The sequence below is a fragment of the Phacochoerus africanus genome, chromosome 5 (genome assembly GCF_016906955.1).
Source record: "Phacochoerus africanus isolate WHEZ1 chromosome 5, ROS_Pafr_v1, whole genome shotgun sequence".
Classification (NCBI taxonomy): Eukaryota; Metazoa; Chordata; class Mammalia; order Artiodactyla; family Suidae; genus Phacochoerus; species Phacochoerus africanus.
In genome coordinates, this window is record NC_062548.1 from 83,819,060 (window position 1) to 83,825,059 (window position 6,000).

Below are 6,000 nucleotides of genomic sequence, written 5' to 3' on the forward strand. Positions count from 1 at the left end.
TAAAGACCATGCTGCTTCTTTTTTTCTTTCACGAAGCAGTGCTCCTTGTCCCCAGCATAATATATTTTGGGTTGATTTAGACCTGTCCAATCTGGAAGCCAAAGCAGGAAAAATGATGTTTCTCTCCTTGGATCCCAGACTTCTAGGGTTCAGGAAAACAGTGAAAAGGTGTACGCAAGCTACTATCATTGTTTATTTGTTTGTTTATTCTTTTTCAGCTGCCTTGTGGCATATGGAGTTCCCAGGCCAGGGATCAGATCTGATCTGCAATTGCTACCTAGGCCACAGCTGGGGCAACACTGGATCCTCAACCCACTGTGCTAGGTCAGGGACAGAATCTGTGTCCCAGTGCTCCCAAGACACTGCCAGTCCTGTTGCACCACAGAGGGAACGCCAATCATTGTTTTTTAAAAAATAGAATAAAAAAAATAGAATAACATATTTACCTATGGAAAGGTGGAGCGATTTTTAGCAAACTAAAAGTCTGGGTTCTTTGCTTTTGGTTGGAATTATACTAACTCTGAGCATAAGTATTGGTCATTTCAGGTTCATCCAAGTTGACTGGCAGTTAAAGAGATATGTATTTGATTAATTTTAAGTAGAGAAACCTTTTGATAAACTAACAAAAAGGACCGCTATTTTCTGAAGTAATTCCTTTTGAAAGGCTAAACGCACTTCATGTACTATCTTATTGACTCCTCCAAGGAATTCTAATATTATTATTATATTACATTAATTAATACAGATCTTCCTCTACTTACGATGGAGTTATGCCCCGATAAAGCCATCATAATCAGACAATATTTAGTCAAAAATGCATTTAACACACCAAACCTACTGAACTCCGTCTAGTCTGCCTTGAACGTTCCCAGAACACTCCCATTAGCCTACGGCTGGGCATGGTCATCTAACACAAAGCCTCTTTTATAATAAAGTGTTGTCTATCTCATTAATGTATTAAATACCATACACTGCAAGAGGAAAGCCGAATGGCTGTGTGGAGCCACAGTGGTTGTTAAGTATATTGGTTGTTTCCCTCATGATGTTGTGGCTGACCAGGAGCTGCAGCCCCTGCTGCCCTACTTCCCCAGCATGGGGCCAGCCCAGGAAAACATCCACATTCAAAATTCAAAGCATGGTTTCTACTGAAGGCGTATGACTTTTGCTTCCTCATGAAGTCCAAAAATCTCAAGTCAAACCATCCTAAGTCATGAACATCTGTAATTATTTTATAATAATATCATTTTCCATTTTGCAAATGAGAAAAAGTGAGTATCTTTGAATAAAAGAGAGCTCTAATAAGTTAATCTAGATCCCATAACCTGTAACTGGCAGAACTGAGATTTGAATTGAGGTACGTCTGATTCCAAAGCTTTACCACACAGTTCAGCCCTACAGACTCACGGAGGTTCTATTGTTTGGCTGGCACAAGGGATTCCAGGATGAGTTAAAATACTGTTCAAGAGACTTAGAATCCAGTAGCCCCTTTCAAAGCTTGGGGTGTTGGAGAGAGTAATAAAGGGGTGCTTGGGGGAACTCTGGGCCACACTGGATGGGATTCTGTCCCATTTCAAGGAGCTGAGGCGTCCAGAGCATGAACCCACTGTTGGAAGCAGGAAGCAATTGTGCTTATAAAGCAGCTTGGCGTGAACACTCACTTCCTTCTTCTATCTAGAACAAAACCCAAAGCCACAGTTCATAAAGCGAAATTCCTGCAAATGCAAATTAATGAAGTACAAACTGAGAGCTCACACAGAGCTGACAAAGGAGAGAACCAATCAGTCACATGGGGTGGTCAAAAAAGGATTCTAAGAGGCAATCTGAATCGTGGAGGAGGTGGTAGGGGTGGGAGTTGGGGGCGGGGCGGGGTTGTCCATGCCAATTAAAATACCACACTCTTCTGTTTCTCTTAGTAAAAGGCCTGGTATTACAATTTAAAAACAAGGAACTCTTTCCACAAACTCCTAACTTCTTGAGCCCTGTGAATCCATAACTCAGAGAATTCCCTAATTATAATCATTAAAATATGTGAAGTTGCCAGATCTTTCTCAGTATTTATACCTCAGCATTTATAGTAGGTTTTTGTTGTTGGTGGTGGTGGTTTTTTTTTTTTTTTAAGGGCCACACTGGAGGCATATGGAGGTTCCCAGGCTAGAGGTTGAATCAGAGCTGTAGCCGCCAGCTCACACCACAGCCACAGCAACACCAGATCTGAGCCTCACCTGCAACCTACACCACAGCTCACAGCAACGCCAGATCCCCAACCCACTGAGCGAGGCCAGGGATTGAACCTGTGTCTTCATTGATGTTAATCAGATTTGTTTCTGCTGAGCTATGACGGGAACTCCAGTTTGGAGGGTTTTTTAAAAAACATTGGAGTTCAGTATTTTCTGATATCCATTCTGGGTCCCACAGAAACAAAAAGGAACTCACTGATTCTGGATTTCATATATACTAAAAAACACGGAGCTCAAATGTCCAAGCTTTGCTAATAACATTTTGATGGAAAGTTTTTGTTTTTGTTTTTTTAGCTGTGCCCACGGCATATGAAAATTCCAGGGCCAGGGCTCAAACCCACGCCACAACAGTGACAACCCCAGATCCTTAACCCACTGCACCACCTAGAAACTTCTTTGCTTTGCTTTTTAAACTAAAAAAAAAAATAAAGTTGAGGGTGAGGCTCATGTGTTCTTACTGTGTGGCTCCCTATCACAGAAAATCTTAATAACACCTGGGGCTTGCCAAATTTCTTTTGAAAACTTCAGTCTTCTAGGTTATAAAAACAGCCTGAAATAAGCTGCTGCCTTTATTGCATGAAATGGAATGAGCCAAATACTTCTTATTGAAAACAAGCCCAAATCAGCACAAGAGTTGAAGAAGAGTGGAAAAGACTCAACAAAAATACAAGAGTAATTAAGCTTTACTAAAAGGCCCACTTGGATGGCAGGGCAATCACAAGTCAACCTGATCATCACCACAAAAACAATTCGCTCATAGCCAGCGCAGCTGCAGTTACCACTGTGAGCAATATCAACAACAGTGTGAGGGCACCCATGCCAGAGTCTCACGATTTCAGGAGAGAAAGTTCCACCTTCTACTTCATTCAAAGTCAAGAGTAAAAGTCAGGCCAATGGAAAATATGTTGGAAACCATTTGGGGACTCTCCAATGAAAACATTCCTTCCCTTTTTATTTTAACTATTTGAGACAGCCAAGCTTTGGAGCTGGAAGAAGAAGAATCAGTCACCACTCACCCTGGGGGCAAACCCGCCCTACGAGAATCTTTGCAGAATCGCTTTCTGAGATGCTGGGCCACTCCAGAAGAGTGACCCTTTCCAGGCCTCGGGGGACACGTGTGGTGTATGCTGCCAACCTTCAGTCACCTGATAAAGGTGTTCATTTATGGAAGCACATTGTTTGCAGCTTTAATTCTTGGCTTAAGAGTAAAGCCCCTGTATTACTGATGGAAAGATAGCCAAATACTCCAATAGGGTGTGTGTGTATGGGGGGTGGGGGGGTGAGTGTGTGTGGGTGTGTGTGGTTTTGTTGTTTTTAAATCTGGCCCCTGAGCCAAACTGTATCAAGGTTGAGGATGTCTTCAATTCCACTCCCCCAAAAGGACAGAATAAAACAGAGAGAGAGGGTCAGCAAGCAGGAGTTCAAGTATAAACCTTTTAAATCCAGTCTCTTAGAACACTGTAAACCAGCTATAATGGAAAAAAAATAAAAATCATTATATACAAAAAAAAAAAAACCAAAAATCCAGCCTCTTACTAGCTTAGGGACTTTCTGTTTCTTGCTTCATTGATGTCCCTAGATTCAGGATTCAGTTCCTGAACTTTCCAGCCTGCTTTCCAAACTGCAGTGGAAACTTAGCTTTTAGGACAACAGCAGAATTGAGTCCCATGTATCCGAATGGCAATCATGAAATGTCCTCAGAGTTGCTCCTTGCTAGTCACTTTTTGGATTTCCCTAAATATCATAGGTTTTCTATTTCTTTTTCAAAAAGCTCATTGCACTTATACACAGAATCTAAAAAATAAAACTAGTGAAAAAAACCAAAAAGGAAACAGACTCACCGAAATAAAGAACTAGTGGTTACCAGTGGAGAGAGGGAAGTGGGGGAGGAGCAAGATAGAGATAAAGGATTATGAGGAGCAAACTATGCAAACTACTGCCTTTGGAATGGATAAGCAATGAGATCCTACTGTATGACGCTGGGAACTATGTCTAGTCACTTGTGATGGAGCATGATAATGTGAGAAAAAAGAATGTATGTATGTATGTATATGTGAATGGGTCACCTTGCTTACAGTAGAAAATTTTTGTTTGTTTGTTTTGTTATTTTGCCTTTTCTAGGGCCGCTTCCCATGGCATATGGAGGTTCCCAGGCTAGGGGTCTAATCGGAGCTGTAGCCACTGGCCTATACCACAGCCACAGCAATGCAGGATCCAAGCCGCATCTGCAACCTACACCACAGCTCACAGCAATGCTGGATCCTTAACACACCAAGCAAGGCCAGTGATTGAATCCACAACCTCATGGTTCCTAGTCGGATTCATTAACCACTGTGCCACGACGGGAACTCCTATACAGTAGAAGACTGACAGAATACTGTAAACCAGCTATAACAGAAAAAAACAAAAATCATTAAAAAGAAAAAAATTTAAAAAGTGCAAACTACAATGAAGAAAATAAATAACTACAAGGATATATTACACAACATGAGGAATATACCCAATATTTTATGATAACTATAAATGGAGAACCTTTAAAAATTGTGACTCACTACATTGTACAACTGTAACTTATATAATATTATATATCAACTATATCTCAATTTTAAAAAGCCTCATTCATTATAAAAAAAAAAAGTTTGTCCATATGCTGATTGCTTGTTACAAATTGTCTATTTCTCCTTCACGTAAAATTCAACAAGGTCAGTACTAAGGCCATGGCTTTTATTCTCCACATGGCATGTTTTTATAGCATTCATCTTAATAAATACAAATAGCTTTGCATTTGGGCCATACGTTTTGACAATAAGTATCTATGTTTAAACTATCATCTTGCTCACTTTCAAAGTCACTTAGGAAGGCCAAAATGGGGAACTGCAGACTCAGGAAGAGGAAATGACACAGCCAAATCAAGTCTGTGTGAGCATGAAACTTGGGTCCAGGTCTGATCACTGGTCCTACAAGGCTATACTCTCCCTACACTCCTCTTTAATATGCATTGTCACCTAGAGTATAGCCTGGAAATGAGCTGAGTACCATGGCCTGTCTCTTAATTATGTTCCATTCTTTTCTCTTTGTCTTTTTAGGGCCACATCTGCAGCATATGGAAGTTCCCAAGCTAGGGGTTTAATCGGAGCTGCAGCTGCCAGCCTACGCCACAACCACAGTAACATAGGATCCAAGCCACATCTGCGACCTACACCACAGCTCATGGCAATGCCAGATCCTTAACCTACTGAGGGAGGCCAGGGATCAAACCCAAGTCCTCATGGGTATCAGCTGGGGTTGTTACCACTGAGCCACAACGGGAACTCCAATTTTCCATTCTTTATTTCAAAGTAAACTCAGCGTGAGATCTGTGCAAGTTTTGTTTGTTTACTTTGCCTTTTTTACTTTGGCTTCAGCTTTCTTATTATTAAAAAACATTTACACTGGGAACTATGTCTAGTCACTTATGACGAAGCATGATAATATGAGAAAAAAGAATGCATACATGTATGTGTAACTGGGTCACCATGCTGTACAGTAGAAAATTGACAGAGCATTGTAAACCAGCTATAATGGAAAAAAATAAAAATCATTATATCCTCAAAAAAATAAAAATCATTTATCCCACCCACTCAGCAGAGTTATTTTAGGGTCAAATGACATCAATAAAAAGACTGGAAAGAGGTAATCATTTATTATTAAGGTGGGCAGAACAACAGTCCCCCAAAGATGTCACATCCTAGTCCCACTGGATAGAACCTGTGAACATGTTAGT